General features: G+C 47.2%; 1 protein-coding gene across 1 annotated transcript in view; it reads right to left on the bottom strand.

The window, feature by feature from the left end:
• The window catches only part of ADAR (adenosine deaminase RNA specific), a 63,928-nt gene extending 47,855 nt beyond the window's left edge, over positions 1–16,073 (bottom strand). Inside the window, exon 1 of the mRNA XM_069728891.1 lies at positions 15,924–16,073. The gene's annotated coding sequence lies outside the window, so the exon portion shown is untranslated. The remainder of the gene's footprint in view (positions 1–15,923) is intronic.
• Positions 16,074–16,617: the final 544 nt, after the last annotated feature.

Raw genomic sequence — 16,617 nt, 5'->3', positions numbered from 1 at the left:
TCCTCCCCTGCGTGCTACTGTCTGCTGTATCTAATCCTCCCCTGTGTGCTACTGACTGCTGTATCTAATCCTCTCCTGTGTGCTACTGTCTGCTGTATCTAATCCTCTCCCGTGTGCTACTGTCTGCTCTATGTAATCCTCCCCTGCGTGCTACTGTCTGCTGTATCTAATCCTCCCCTGTGTGCTACTGACTGCTGTATCTAATCCTCTCCTGTGTGCTACTGTCTGCTGTATCTAATCCTCCCCTGCGTGCTACTGTCTGTTATATCTAGACCTTTCCTGTGTGCTACTGTCTGCTGTATCTAGTCCTTTCCTGTGTGCTACTGTCTGCTGTATCTAATCCTCTCCTGCGTGCTACTGTCTGCTGTATCTAGTTCTCTCCTGTGTGCTACTGTCTGCTGTATCTAATCCTCTCCCGTGTGCTACTGTCTGCTGTATCTAATCCTCCCCTGTGTGCTACTGTCTGCTGTATCCAATCCTCCCATGTGCTACTATCTGCTGTATCTAATCCTCCCCTGCGTGCTACTGTCTGCTGTATCTAGTCCTTTCCTGTGTGCTACTGTCTGCTGTATCTAGTCCTCCCCTGCGTGCTACTGTCTGCTGTATCTAATCCTCCCCTGTGTGCTACTGTCTGCTGTATCTAGTCCTCCCCTGCGTGCTACTGTCTGCTGTATCTAATCCTTTCCTGTGTGCTACTGTCTGCTGTATCTAGTCCTCTCCAGTGTGCTACTGTCTGCTGTATCTAATCCTCCCCTGTGTGCTACTGTCTGCTGTATCTAATCCTCCCGTGTGCTACTATCTGCTGTATCTAATCCTCTCCCGTGTGCTACTGTCTGCTGTATCTAGTCCTCTCCTGTGTGCTACTGTCTGCTGTATCTAATCTTCTCCTGTGTGCTACTGTCTGCTGTATCTAATCTTCTCCTGTGTGCTACTGTCTGCTGTATCCAATCCTCTCCTGTGTGCTACTGTCTGCTGTATCTAATCCTCCCCTGTGTGCTACTGTCTGCTGTATCTAATCCTCTCCCGTGTGCTACTGTCTGCTGTGTCTAATCCTCTCCTGTGTGCTACTGTCTGCTGTATCTAATCCTCTCCTGTGTGCTACTGTCTGCTGTATCTAGTCCTCCCCTGTGTGCTACTGTCTGCTGTATCTAGTCCTCCCCTGTGTACTACTGTCTGCTGTATCTAATCCTCCCCTGTGTGCTACTGTCTGCTGTATCTAATCCTCCCCTGTGTGCTACTGTCTGCTGTATCTAATCCTCTCCTGCGTGCTGCTGTCTGCTGTATCTAGTCCTCTCCTGTGTGCTACTGTCTGCTGTATCTAATCCTTTCCCGTGTGCTACCCACTGTCTGCTGTATCTAGTCCTCCCCTGTGTGCTACTGTCTGCTGTATCTAGTCCTCCCCTGTGTACTACTGTCTGCTGTATCTAATCCTCCCCTGTGTACTACTGTCTGCTGTATCTAATCCTCCCCTGTGTGCTACTGTCTGCTGTATCTAATCCTCTCCTGCGTGCTGCTGTCTGCTGTATCTAGTCCTCTCCTGTGTGCTACTGTCTGCTGTATCTAATCCTTTCCCGTGTGCTACCCACTGTCTGCTGTATCTAGTCCTCTCCCACGTGCTACTGTCTGCTGTATCTAATCCTCTCCCACGTGCTACTGTCTGCTGTATCTAATCCTCTCCCACGTGCTACTGTCTGCTGTATCTAATCCTCTCCCGTGTGCTACTGTCTGCTGTATCTAATCCTCCCCCACGTGCTACTGTCTGCTGTATCTAATCCTCTCCCATGTGCTACTGTCTGCTGTATCTAATCCTCCCCCACGTGCTACTGTCTGCTGTATCTAATCCTCTCCCGTGTGCTACTGTCTGCTGTATCTAGTCCTCTCCTGTGTGCTACCATCTGCTGTATCTAATCCTCCCCTGTGTGCTACTGTCTGCTGTATCTAATCCTCTCCTGTGTGCTACTCTCTGCTGTATCTAGTCCTCTCCCGTGTGCTGCTGTCTGCTGTATCTAATCCTCTTCCATGTGCTACTGTCTGCTCCTCTCCCGTGTGCTACTGTCTGCTGTATCTAGTCCTCTCTTGTGTGCTACTGTCTGCTGTATCTAATCCTCTCCCGTGTGCTACTGTCTGCTGTATCTAGTCCTCTCCTGTGTGCTACTGTCTGCTGTATCTAATCCTCTCCTGTGTGCTACTGTCTGCTGTATCTAATCCTCGCCTGTGTGCTACTATCTGCTGTATCTAATCCTCTCCCGTGTGCTACTGTCTGCTGTATCTAATCCTCTTCCATGTGCTACTGTCTGCTCCTCTCCCGTGTGCTACTGTCTGCTGTATCTAGTCCTCTCCCGTGTGCTACTATCTGCTGTATCTAATCCTCTCCCGTGTGCTACTGTCTGCTGTATCTAATCCTCCCCTGTGTGCTACTGTCTGCTGTATCTAATCCTCTCCTGTGTGCTACTGTCTGCTGTATCTAATCCTCCCCTGTGTGCTACTATCTGCTGTATCTAATCCTCTCCCGTGTGCTACTGTCTGCTGTATCTAATCCTCCCCTGTGTGCTACTGTCTGCTGTATCTAATCTTCTCCTGTGTGCTACTGTCTGCTGTATCTAATCTTCTCCTGTGTGCTACTGTCTTCTGTATCTAATCCTCTCCTGTGTGCTACTGTCTGCTGTATCTAATCCTCCCCTGTGTGCTACTGACTGCTGTATCTAGTCCTTTCCTGTGTGCTACTGTCTGCTGTATCTAGTCCTCTCCTGTGTGCTACTGTCTTCTGTATCTAGTCCTCTCTTGTGTGCTACTGTCTGCTGTATCCAATCCTCCCCGGTGTGCTACTATCTGCTGTATCTAATCCTCTCCCATGTGCTACTGTCTGCTGTATCTAATCCTCTCCTGTGTGCTACTGTCTGCTGTATCTAATCCTCCCCTGTGTGCTACTATCTGCTGTATCTAATCCTCTCCCGTGTGCTACTGTCTGCTGTATCTAATCCTCCCCTGTGTGCTACTGTCTGCTGTATCTAATCTTCTCCTGTGTGCTACTGTCTGCTGTATCTAATCTTCTCCTGTGTGCTACTGTCTTCTGTATCTAGTCCTCTCTTGTGTGCTACTGTCTGCTGTATCTAATCCTCTCCCGTGTGCTACTGTCTGCTGTATCTAGTCCTCTCCTGTGTGCTACTGTCTGCTGTATCTAATCCTCTCCCGTGTGCTACTATCTGCTGTATCTAATCCTCTCCCGTGTGCTACTGTCTGCTGTATCTAATCCTCCCCTGTGTGCTACTGTCTGCTGTATCTAATCCTCTCCTGTGTGCTACTGTCTGCTGTATCTAATCCTCCCCCACGTGCTACTGTCTGCTGTATCTAATCCTCTCCCATGTGCTACTGTCTGCTGTATCTAATCCTCCCCCACGTGCTACTGTCTGCTGTATCTAATCCTCTCCCGTGTGCTACTGTCTGCTGTATCTAGTCCTCTCCTGTGTGCTACCATCTGCTGTATCTAATCCTCCCCTGTGTGCTACTGTCTGCTGTATCTAATCCTCTCCTGTGTGCTACTCTCTGCTGTATCTAGTCCTCTCCCGTGTGCTACTGTCTGCTGTATCTAATCCTCCCCTGTGTGCTACTGTCTGCTGTATCTAATCCTCCCCCACGTGCTACTGTCTGCTGTATCTAATCCTCTCCCATGTGCTACTGTCTGCTGTATCTAATCCTCCCCCACGTGCTACTGTCTGCTGTATCTAATCCTCTCCCGTGTGCTACTGTCTGCTGTATCTAGTCCTCTCCTGTGTGCTACCATCTGCTGTATCTAATCCTCCCCTGTGTGCTACTGTCTGCTGTATCTAATCCTCTCCTGTGTGCTACTCTCTGCTGTATCTAGTCCTCTCCCGTGTGCTGCTGTCTGCTGTATCTAATCCTCTTCCATGTGCTACTGTCTGCTCCTCTCCCGTGTGCTACTGTCTGCTGTATCTAGTCCTCTCTTGTGTGCTACTGTCTGCTGTATCTAATCCTCTCCCGTGTGCTACTGTCTGCTGTATCTAGTCCTCTCCTGTGTGCTACTGTCTGCTGTATCTAATCCTCTCCCGTGTGCTACTATCTGCTGTATCTAATCCTCTCCCGTGTGCTACTGTCTGCTGTATCTAATCCTCCCCTGTGTGCTACTGTCTGCTGTATCTAATCCTCTCCTGTGTGCTACTGTCTGCTGTATCTAATCCTCCCCTGTGTGCTACTATCTGCTGTATCTAATCCTCTCCCGTGTGCTACTGTCTGCTGTATCTAATCCTCACCTGTGTGCTACTGTCTGCTGTATCTAATCCTCTCCTGTGTGCTACTGTCTGCTGTATCTAATCCTCCCCTGTGTGCTACTGTCTGCTGTATCTAATCCTCTCCTGTGTGCTACTGTCTGCTGTATCTAATCCTCCCCTGCGTGCTACTGTCTGCTGTATCTAATCCTCCCCTGCGTGCTACTGTCTGCTGTATCTAATCCTCCCCTGTGTGCTACTGACTGCTGTATCTAATCCTCTCCCGTGTGCTACTGTCTGCTGTATCTAATCCTCTCCCGTGTGCTACTGTCTGCTGTATCTAATCCTCGCCTGCGTGCTACTGTCTGTTATATCTAGACCTTTCCTGTGTGCTACTGACTGCTGTATCTAGTCCTTTCCTGTGTGCTACTGTCTGCTGTATCTAGTCCTCTCCTGTGTGCTACTGTCTTCTGTATCTAGTCCTCTCTTGTGTGCTACTGTCTGCTGTATCCAATCCTCCCCTGTGTGCTACTATCTGCTGTATCTAATCCTCTCCCATGTGCTACTGTCTGCTGTATCTAATCCTCTTCCATGTGCTACTGTCTGCTCCTCTCCCGTGTGCTACTGTCTGCTGTATCTAGTCCTCTCTTGTGTGCTACTGTCTGCTGTATCTAATCCTCTCCCGTGTGCTACTGTCTGCTGTATCTAGTCCTCTCCTGTGTGCTACTGTCTGCTGTATCTAATCCTCCCCTGTGTGCTACTGTCTGCTGTATCTAATCCTCTCCTGTGTGCTACTGTCTGCTGTATCTAATCCTCCCCTGTGTGCTACTGTCTGCTGTATCTAATCCTCTCCTGTGTGCTACTGTCTGCTGTATCTAGTCCTCCCCTGTGTGCTACTGTCTGCTGTATCTAATCCTCCCCTGGTGCTACTGTCTGCTGTATCTAATCCTCCCCTGTGTGCTACTGACTGCTGTATCTAATCCTCTCCTGTGTGCTACTGTCTGCTGTATCTAATCCTCCCCTGCGTGCTACTGTCTGTTATATCTAGACCTTTCCTGTGTGCTACTGTCTGCTGTATCTAGTCCTTTCCTGTGTGCTACTGTCTGCTGTATCTAGTCCTTTCCTGTGTGCTACTGTCTGCTGTATCTAGTCCTTTCCTGCGTGCTACTGTCTGCTGTATCTAGTTCTCTCCTGTGTGCTACTGTCTGCTGTATCTAATCCTCTCCCGTGTGCTACTGTCTGCTGTATCTAATCCTCCCGTGTGCTACTGTCTGCTGTATCTAATCCTCCCCTGCGTGCTACTGTCTGCTGTATCTAGTCCTTTCCTGTGTGCTACTGTCTGCTGTATCTAGTCCTCCCCTGCGTGCTACTGTCTGCTGTATCTAATCCTCCCCTGTGTGCTACTGTCTGCTGTATCTAGTCCTCCCCTGCGTGCTACTGTCTGCTGTATCTAATCCTTTCCTGTGTGCTACTGTCTCCTGTATCTAGTCCTCTCCAGTGTGCTACTGTCTGCTGTATCTAATCCTCCCCTGTGTGCTACTGTCTGCTGTATCTAATCCTCCTGTGTGCTACTATCTGCTGTATCTAATCCTCTCCCGTGTGCTACTGTCTGCTGTATCTAATCCTCCCCTGTGTGCTACTGTCTGCTGTATCTAGTCCTCCCCTGCGTGCTACTGTCTGCTGTATCTAATCCTTTCCTGTGTGCTACTGTCTGCTGTATCTAGTCCTCTCAAGTGTGCTACTGTCTGCTGTATCTAATCCTCCCCTGTGTGCTACTGTCTGCTGTATCTAATCCTCCCGTGTGCTACTATCTGCTGTATCTAGTCCTCTCCTGTGTGCTACTGTCTGCTGTATCTAATCTTCTCCTGTGTGCTACTGTCTGCTGTATCTAATCTTCTGTGTGCTACTGTCTGCTGTATCCAATCCTCTCCTGTGTGCTACTGTCTGCTGTATCTAATCCTCCCCTGTGTGCTACTGTCTGCTGTATCTAATCCTCTCCCGTGTGCTACTGTCTGCTGTATCTAGTCCTCCCCTGTGTGCTACTGTCTGCTGTATCTAGTCCTCCCCTGTGTACTACTGTCTGCTGTATCTAATCCTCCCCTGTGTGCTACTGTCTGCTGTATCTAATCCTCTCCTGTGTGCTACTGTCTGCTGTATCTAGTCCTCTCCCGTGTGCTACTGTCTGCTGTATCTAATCCTCCCCTGTGTGCTACTGTCTGCTGTATCTAATCCTCCCCTGTGTGCTACTGACTGCTGTATCTAATCCTCTCCTGTGTGCTACTGTCTGCTGTATCTAATCCTCTCCTGTGTGCTACTGTCTGCTGTATCTAGTCCTCTCCCGTGTGCTACTGTCTGCTGTATCTAGTCCTCCCCTGTGTGCTACTGTCTGCTGTATCTAGTCCTCCCCTGTGTGCTACTGTCTGCTGTATCTAGTCCTCTCCCGTGTGCTACTGTCTGCTGTATCTAATCCTCCCCTGTGTGCTACTGTCTGCTGTATCTAGTCCTCCCCTGTGTGCTACTGTCTGCTGTATCTAATGCTATCCTATGCAATACTCCATTACTCTGGAACTCTCTACCACAACACATCAGACTCTCGCCTACTGGGGGAACCTTCAAAAAGAACCTGAAGACCCACCTCTTCCGACAAGCCTGCAAACTTCAGTAGTCATTGTTCCACCAAACCGCTGCACAACCAGCTCTTCTTTCGCCTACTGTATCCTCAGCCACCCCTTGTAGATTGTGAGCCCTGGCTGGCAGGGTCCTCTCTCCTCATGTACTAGTGTGTGACTTGAATTGTTTAACCCCTTCACCCCAAAGCCTGTTTTCAACTTCCTGACCAGGCCATTTTTTTCAATTCTGACCACTGTCACTTTATGAAGTCATAACTCTGGAACACTTAAACTGACCCTGGTGATTCTGAGATTGTTTTCTCGTGACATATTGTACTTTATGATTGTGATAAAATTTCTTCAATTTGAAAATATTCGCCAAATTTCCGTTTTTTTTTCACACATAAACGCAAGGTTTATTTGTGAAAAAAACAGAAATTTGGCGAATATTATGAAAATTTAGCAATTTTTGAACTTTGAATTTTTATGCCCTAAAATCGGAGAGATATATCGCAAAAATTAGTTCATAAATAACATTTCTTACATGTGTACTATACATCAGCACAATTTTGGAACCAAAATATTTTTTGGTCAGGAAGTTATAAGGGTTAAAAAATGACCTGCTATTTTTCATTTTTTCAATAAAATTTAGGAAACCATTTTTTTTAGGGACCACCTCACACTTGAAGTTACTTTGAGTGGTATATATAACAGAAAATACCAAAAGTGACACCATTCCAAAAACTGCACCCCTCAAGGTATTCAAAACCACATTCAAGAAGTTTATTAACCTTTCATATGTTTCACAGCAGCAGAAGCAACATGGAAGGAAAAAATGAACATTTTACTTTTTAGTCACAAAAATGATAATTCGGCAACAATTTGTTTATTTTCACAAGGGTAAAAGGAGAAAATAATCCACTAAAGTTGGTGAGCAATTTCTCCTGAATACGCCAATACCCCATATGTGGGGGTAAAGCACTTTTTGGGCGCACAGCAGGGCTCAGAAGGGAAGGAGCGCCTTTTGACTTTTTGAATGCAAAATTGGCTGGAATTGAGAGTGGATGCCATGTCGCGTTTGAAGAGCCCCTGATGTGCCTAAGCATTGGAAAACCCCCACAAGTGACCCCATTTTGGAAACTAGACCCTTTAATGAACTTATGTAGCTGTGTGGTGAGCACTTTGAACCCCCAGGTGCTTCACAGAAGTTTATAACGTAGAGCCGTGAAAAAAAAATCAAATTTTTTCCGCAAAAATGATCTTTTAGCCCCAATTTTTTTATTTTCATAAATGTAACGGGAAAAAATAAACCACTAAAGTTGTTGCACATTTTCTCTTGAATACGCCGATACCCCATATGTGGGGGAAAACCACTGTTTGTGCGCACGGCAGGGCTCAGAATGGAAGGAGTGCCGTTTTGGATTGCAGACTTTGATGGAATGGTCTGCGGGCATCATGTTGCATTTGCAGAGCCCCTGATGTGCCTAAACATTGGAAAAACCCCACAATTGACCCCATTTTGGAAACTAGACCCTTTAACGAACTCATGTAGATATGTGGTGAGCACTTTGAACCCCCAAGTGCTTTACAGAAGTTTATAACGTAGAGCCGTGAAAAAAAAATCACATTTTCCAGGACGTCCCCCTGACAGCACATTGGAGGACGTCCTCTGTCATGATTCCAATGGCAGGGAATCACAAAAGGACAAGCACCAACGAGCTCTAGGGTGATGGAACCTGAGCTGACCGCGACCCTAAACCTGAACACACAAATAACAATAGCCGGGGAACGTGCCTACGTTGATCCTAGACGTCTCGCACCAGCCGAAGATCTAACTACCCCTATTAGAAGAAACACAGACCTCTCTTGCCTCCAGAGAAATACCCCACAGAAATAGCAGCCCCCCACATATAATAACGGTGAAATGAGAGGAAGGCACATACACAGTATGAAAACAGATTCAGCAAAATGAGGCCCGCTAAAACTAGATAGCAGAGGATACAAAAGTAAACTGCGCGGTCAGCAAAAAACCCTTCAAAAAACCATCCTGTAATTACTTGAACTCATGTTCCAACTCATGGAACATGAGGAGCAATTACAGCCCACTAAAGCAACCAGCAGCAAAGAGACAATTATATGCAAGCTGGACAAGACAAAAATAAAGCAAAACGTGGAACAAGAAAATCAAAACTTAGCTTGTCCTGAAGATCACTGAAGCCAGAAGCTGAGGTAACAAAACACTCTGAAAACCTTGATAGCCGGCGGGGAAATGACAAGAAAGCCCGGTTAAATAGGAAACTCCCAAATCCTAATAGAACAGGTGGACACCAGAGACAGCAGAACACAAATCACCCAGTACCATCAGTAACCACCAGAGGGAGCCCAAAAACAGAACTCACAACAGTACCCCCCCTTGAGGGGTCACCGAACCCTCACGAGAACCACCAGGGCGACCAGGATGAGCCCTATGAAAAGCGCGGACCAAATCATCAGCATGAACATCAGAGGCAACCACCCAAGAATTATCCTCCTGACCATAACCCTTCCACTTGACCAAATATTGGAGTTTCCGTCTGGAAACACGAGAATCCAAGATCTTCTCCACAACATACTCCAATTCTCCCTCCACCAGCACCGGAGCAGGAGGCTCAAGCGAAGGAACAACAGGTACCTCATAACTCCGCAACAACGACCGGTGGAACACATTATGAATAGCAAACGATGCCGGGAGATCCAAACGAAACGACACAGGGTTAAGAATTTCCAAGATCCTATAAGGACCGATGAACCGAGGCTTGAACTTAGGAGAAGAGACCTTCATAGGAACAAAACGAGAAGACAACCACACCAAGTCCCCAACACGAAGTCGAGGACCCACGCGGCGACGGCGATTACCAAACTGCTGAGCCTTCTCCTGGGACAACTTCAAATTGTCCACCACATGACTCCAAATCCGATGCAACCCATCCACCACCATGTCCACTCCAGGATAATCAGAAGGCTCCACCTGACCAGAGGAAAAACGAGGATGAAACCCCGAATTACAAAAGAAAGGAGAAACCAAGGTAGCAGAACTAGCCCGATTATTAAGGGCAAACTCGGCCAGCGGCAAAAAGGTAACCCAGTCATCCTGATCAGCAGAAACAAAACACCTCAAATAAGTTTCCAAGGTCTGATTAGTTCGCTCCGTCTGGCCATTCGTCTGAGGATGGAATGCAGACGAAAAGGACAAATCAATGCCTATCTTAGCACAGAACGTCCGCCAAAATCTAGACACAAACTGGGATCCCCTGTCAGAAACGATGTTCTGCGGAATCCCATGCAAACGAACCACGTTCTGGAAAAACAGAGGGACCAACTCAGAGGAGGAAGGCAACTTAGGCAAGGGTACAAGATGAACCATTTTAGAAAAGCGGTCACACACAACCCAGATGACAGACATTTTTTGAGAGACAGGGAGATCCGAAATAAAGTCCATGGAAATGTGCGTCCAAGGCCTCTTCGGGATAGGCAAAGGTGACAACAATCCACTGGCTCGAGAACAGCAAGGCTTAGCCCGAGCACAAACCTCACAAGACTGCACAAAAGAACGCACATCCCTCGACAAGGAAGGCCACCAAAAAGACCTGGCCACCAAGTCTCTAGTACCAAATATTCCAGGATGACCTGCCAACGCAGAAGAATGGACCTCGGAGATTACTCTACTGGTCCAACTATCCGGAACAAACAGTCTCTCAGGCGGACAACGATCAGGTTTACCCGCCTGAAACTCCTGCAAAGCACGTCACAAGTCTGGGAAGACGGCCGACAAAATCACCCCATCCCTAAGGACACCAGTGGGCTCAGAATTTCCAGGGGAGTCAGGCACAAAACTCCTAGAAAGAGCATCCGCCTTCACATTCTTTGAACCTGGCAGGTATGAAACCACAAAATTGAAATGAGAGAAAAACAGTGACCAACGAGCCTGTCTAGGATTCAGACGCCTGGCAGACTCAAGGTAAATCAGATTTTTGTGATCAGTCAAGACCACCACACGATGTCTAGCACCCTCCAGCCAATGACGCCACTCCTCAAATGCCCACTTCATGGCCAAAAGTTCCCGATTACCCACATCATAATTCCGCTCAGCGGGCGAAAATTTTCTAGAAAAGAACGCACATGGCTTCATCACTGAGCAATCGGAGCTTCTCTGTGACAAAACCGCCCCCGCTCCAATCTCGGAAGCATCAGCCTCAACTTGGAAAGGAAGCGAAACATCAGGCTGACGCAACACAGGAGCAGAAGAAAACCGGCGTTTAAGTTCCCGAAAGGCCTCCACAGCCGCAGGAGACCAATCAGCAACATCAGCACCCTTCTTAGTCAAATCCGTCAAAGGCTTAACAACACTAGAAAAATTAGTTATAAAACGACGATAGAAATTAGCAAAGCCCAAGAACTTCTGCAGACTCTTAAGAGATGCAGGCTGCGTCCAGTCACAAATAGCCCGAACCTTGACGGGATCCATCTCAATAGTAGAAGGGGAAAAAATATACCCCAAGAAAGAAATCTTCTGGACTCCAAAGAGACACTTTGAGCCCTTTACAAACAAGGAATTAGCCCGCAGGACCTGAAACACCTTCCTGACCTGCTGAACATGAGACTCCCTGTCATCAGAAAAAACCAAAATATCATCCAAATACACAATCATAAATTTATCCAGATATTCACGGAAAATATCGTGCATAAAGGACTGGAAGACTGAAGGAGCATTAGAAAGTCCGAAAGGCATTACCAAATACTCAAAATGGCCCTCAGGCGTATTAAATGCGGTTTTCCACTCATCACCTTGCTTTATTCGTATAAGATTATACGCACCCCGAAGATCAATCTTAGTGAACCATTTAGCCCCCTTAATGCGAGCAAACAAATCAGTCAACAAAGGCAAAGGATACTGATATTTTACGGTAATCTTATTCAAAAGACGATAATCTATACAAGGCCTCAAGGACCCATCTTTTTTGGCCACGAAAAAAAAACCTGCTCCCAAAGGGGACGAAGATGGACGGATATTTCCCTTTTCCAAGGACTCCTTAACATAATCCCGCATAGCAGTATGCTCTGGCACTGACAGATTGAACAAACGACCTTTAGGAAATTTACTACCAGGAATTAAATCTATAGCACAATCGCAATCCCTGTGAGGAGGAAGCGAACTGAGCTTAGGCTCCTCAAAAACATCCCGATAATCAGACAAAAATACAGGAACCTCAGAAGGAGTAGATGAAGCGACAGAAATCTGAGGTGCGTCATCATGAACCCGTGCATCATCATGAACCCCCTGACATCCCCAGCTTAACACAGACATTGTTTTCCAGTCAAGGACTGGATTATGAGTTTGTAACCATGGCAGACCAAGTACTAGAACATCATGTAAATTATACAATACCAGGAAGCGAATCACCTCCTGATGAACGGGAGTCATACGCATGGTCACTTGTGTCCAGTACTGAGGTTTATTCATAGCTAAAGGTGTAGAGTCAATTCCCTTCAAAGGAATAGGGACTTCCAGAGGCTCAAGACTAAACCCACATCGCTTGGCAAATGACCAATCCATAAGACTCAGGGCAGCGCCTGAATCTACATAGGCATCGACGGAAATGGATGATAATGAGCAAATCAGAGTCACAGACAGAATGAACTTAGACTGTAACGTACTAATGGCAACAGACTTATCAACCTTTTTTGTGCGTTTAGAGCATGCTGATATAACATGAGCTGAATCACCACAATAAAAGCACAACCCATTTTTCCGCCTATAGTTTTGCCGTTCACTTCTAGACTGAACTCTATCACATTGCATTGTCTCAAGTGCCTGTTCAGAAGACACCGCCAAATGGTGCACAGGTTTGCGCTCCCGTAAACGCCGATCAATCTGAATAGCCATAGTCATAGACTCATTCAGACCCGTAGGCGCAGGGAACCCCACCATAACATCTTTAATGGCCTCAGAAAGGCCATCTCTGAACTTTGCAGCCAGGGCGCACTCATTCCACTGAGTAAGCACTGACCATTTCCGAAATTTTTGACAATATATTTCTGCTTCATCTTGCCCCTGAGAGAGAGCTAATTAAGATTTTTCAGCCTGAATCTCCTGGTTAGGTTCCTCATAGAGCAAACCCAATGCCAGAAAAAACGCATCCACATTAAGCAACGCAGGATCCCCTGGTGCCAATGCAAATGCCCAATATTGAGGGTCACCACGCAGGAAAGATATAATAATCTTAACCTGCTGAGCAGGGTCTCCAGAAGAGCGAGATTTCAAAGAAAGGAACAGCTTGCAATTGTTCCTAAAATTCAGAAAACTAGATCTATCTCCAGCAAAGAACTCTGGAATAGGAATTCTAGGTTCAGACATAGGAGCATGTACAACAAAATCTTGTATATTTTGAACCTTAGCAGCAAGATTATTCAAGCTGGAAGCTAAACTCTGGACGTCCATGATAAACAGCTAAGGTCAGAGCCATTCAAGGATTAAGAGGAGGAAAAAAAAAAAATCAGCCTGGCTGCAATTAAGGCTAGGCAGCAACCTCAGAGGAGAGAAAAAAAAAAAAAAAACTTCCTCAGACTACTTTTCCTCCTACTTCAGCCCAAACATTTTGGCCGGCTATACTGTCATGATTCCAATGGCAGGGAATCACAAAAGGACAAGCACCAACGAGCTCTAGGGTGATGGAACCTGAGCTGACCGCGACCCTAAACCTGAACACACAAATAACAATAGCCGGGGAACGTGCCTACGTTGATCCTAGACGTCTCGCACCAGCCGAAGATCTAACTACCCCTATTAGAAGAAACACAGACCTCTCTTGCCTCCAGAGAAATACCCCACAGAAATAGCAGCCCCCCACATATAATAACGGTGAAATGAGAGGAAGGCACATACACAGTATGAAAACAGATTCAGCAAAATGAGGCCCGCTAAAACTAGATAGCAGAGGATACAAAAGTAAACTGCGCGGTCAGCAAAAAACCCTTCAAAAAACCATCCTGTAATTACTTGAACTCATGTTCCAACTCATGGAACATGAGGAGCAATTACAGCCCACTAAAGCAACCAGCAGCAAAGAGACAATTATATGCAAGCTGGACAAGACAAAAATAAAGCAAAACGTGGAACAAGAAAATCAAAACTTAGCTTGTCCTGAAGATTACTGAAGCCAGAAGCTGAGGTAACAAAACACTCTGAAAACCTTGATAGCCGGCGGGGAAATGACAAGAAAGCCTGGTTAAATAGGAAACTCCCAAATCCTAATAGAACAGGTGGACACCAGAGACAGCAGAACACAAATCACCCAGTACCATCAGTAACCACCAGAGGGAGCCCAAAAACAGAACTCACAACAGTCGTCCTCCTCCTTGCAGGGACAGGAAAACAACACGAGAGGTTAAAAGGTCCCACTCCGCCCTCTTTCCTTTAGTGTTTTTCCTGTCCCTGCATGGCGGGGTTCACGAGAGAAGACAGCGCTGTACAGCGCAAAAACTCACCAGTCTGGAGGGCTCGGGGGATCGTGCGGATAAGTCCAATATCCTTCCCCCTAAATAGTAGCCCGAGGCAGGAACTTCCCAGTGGGGAGTCCCTCTGCCCAGAGACCAGTCGAGCGGACGGGCTCCTGGGTTGAACCGCTTCCTCCCGGGGGGGTCTCTCGGTTTAGGCGCCAGGTGAGAAGAGGTGCCGCATGGAAGATCCGGCGCCAGCAGCAGGCGCAGCGTGCGTTCCACAGTGTGGAACGCGGAAGTAGGAGATCATATACAGGAGAGAGCTTACGGTGTCAGCGCAGGGTAAGGTGACGTCACATCCGGGTGGGGGGCGGCATCTCGACGTGCGTTCCACCTCGTGGAACACGGAAGTGCGCGTCTGTTAAAGGCGCAAAATCCCAGAGTTGCCGCAGATGTTCATCCAGTGTTCCTTCCGGTGTGAAGGAAGGTGGAGGCGCCAGATTTTAATCTCTGGATGGTATCTCGGCTGCAGGACACAGGATTATCGTGGGGTCCGTGCTAGCCAGGCTGCTACAAATGCCGGAGACTAAGAGTGAGTGCAGCAGAAGCTGCTACATCCCTTATTTTAACTGGGAGATCACATATTTATACTGTGCATCTCTCAACAGAAAATATGGAGGCCAGAAATGAGACAGGGGTAAGTACGCAGTGCACAGAGTGCATACAGACGCTCGCACACACACTGAGCAGTTCTTAATTCTTATGTTTAGGATAAAGAGGCCACTCAGACTCCCCTCCCTCAGACAAAAAAGTCTGGCATGGCGTCAAAATCTAAGAGGTGCTCCATATGTAATGTGAAGCTTCCAGAAGCATACAAGAAAGCTCTCTGCAGCTCTTGTATTACTAATATTGTCAGAGATGAAAAATCGGCAATGTTATTGGAAATAAGGAGTCTAATCCGGGAGGAGGCCCAAAACTCTTTGACCTCGATGTCTCAACGGGATTTATCCAGTCCGGGCCCGGCTCGTAAGAGACCAAGAATTGATCCAGACCAAGAGGATCAGGATGGTTCCTCAGAAGCAGAATCGGATAGAGGTTCAGACCAGGAAGAAGGAGAGTTGCCACTGGAAGAGCAGGTCCAAGGAAGGAAGTATTACTTTCCAGTGGAAGATACAGAAGAGCTGGTTCAAGCAGTAAGAAGTACCGTATTTTTCAGACTATAAGACGCACCGGACTATAAGGCGCACCCAGGTTTTAGAGGTGGAAAATAGGGAAAAAAATATTTGAAGCAAAAAAATGTAAAATATTTAATAACATACTATTATATATAATAACACCACATATAATAGTATGTTATTATGTTCCAAGCTGTGGGACCAGTGTGGTGTCTGTACAGTACTATATGAAGATGCTGGAGGGTGAGTATAAGAATGGGGGCACAGGGCTTATATTTAAAGCACCACTCCAGCACTGCAAAATAACACTGGAGTGCTGCTTTAAAATCCAATGGTAGAACTATAACTCCCAGCATGTCCTGCAGATCCTATGACATGCTGGGAGATATAGTTCATTAAAGAAGAGGCAGAGTGCTTTATTGTGTTTTGGAAAGACTAACCTCTTAATTGTGGCAGCCAGCCACACTGTGGTGAGGTAAAAGCATCCCATGACTGCACACAGAGCCCTCCCTCTTGTTGCCTTTCCACAGCACAGGTAATGGAAGCCAGCAGATTCTAGTGTTGGAGTCTGAAGGACCTGTGATGATGTCAAGAAGAGGGAGGGCTCTGTGCTGCCATGTGATGATCCAGCCCGCCCACTTCTGACATCATCACAGGTCCTCCTTGTGCACACTGCACAGGACTCAGCTCCAGCCCAGGAAGGTACAGCGATCTCTCCCCCAGACCCTGCTGCTGCTGCCTCCTCTCCCCCGGACACACGGATCTCCCCAGCTGCTGCAGGAATCAGCGCTGGGGAAGCCATGCATGTCCCTGCTTAAGTGCAGTATTCATTTGCTGCTCCTGGCTCACCTCTCAGCTGATAGGTGGGCGGGGAGTAGCTAATGAATATTCACTGCACTTAATCATCGGGACCACATGGTTTCCCCAGCACTGATTCCAGGCAGTGGGGACATCCTGAAGTGGGATAACAGTGCGATCCCACTCACTGCTGCCCCCCCCCACATGCTACATCCGTACCATAAGACGCACCCACACTTTCCTCCCAAATTTGGAGGGAAAAAAAGTGCGTCTTATGGTCAGAAAAATACGGTACCATGCAGATAAAAGAAAAACCACGTCCAAGATCTAGACAAG

The sequence above is a fragment of the Ranitomeya imitator genome, chromosome 1, assembly GCF_032444005.1.
Source record: "Ranitomeya imitator isolate aRanImi1 chromosome 1, aRanImi1.pri, whole genome shotgun sequence".
Lineage (NCBI taxonomy): Eukaryota > Metazoa > Chordata > Amphibia > Anura > Dendrobatidae > Ranitomeya > Ranitomeya imitator.
This window is presented reverse-complemented; position numbering and strand designations above follow the sequence as displayed.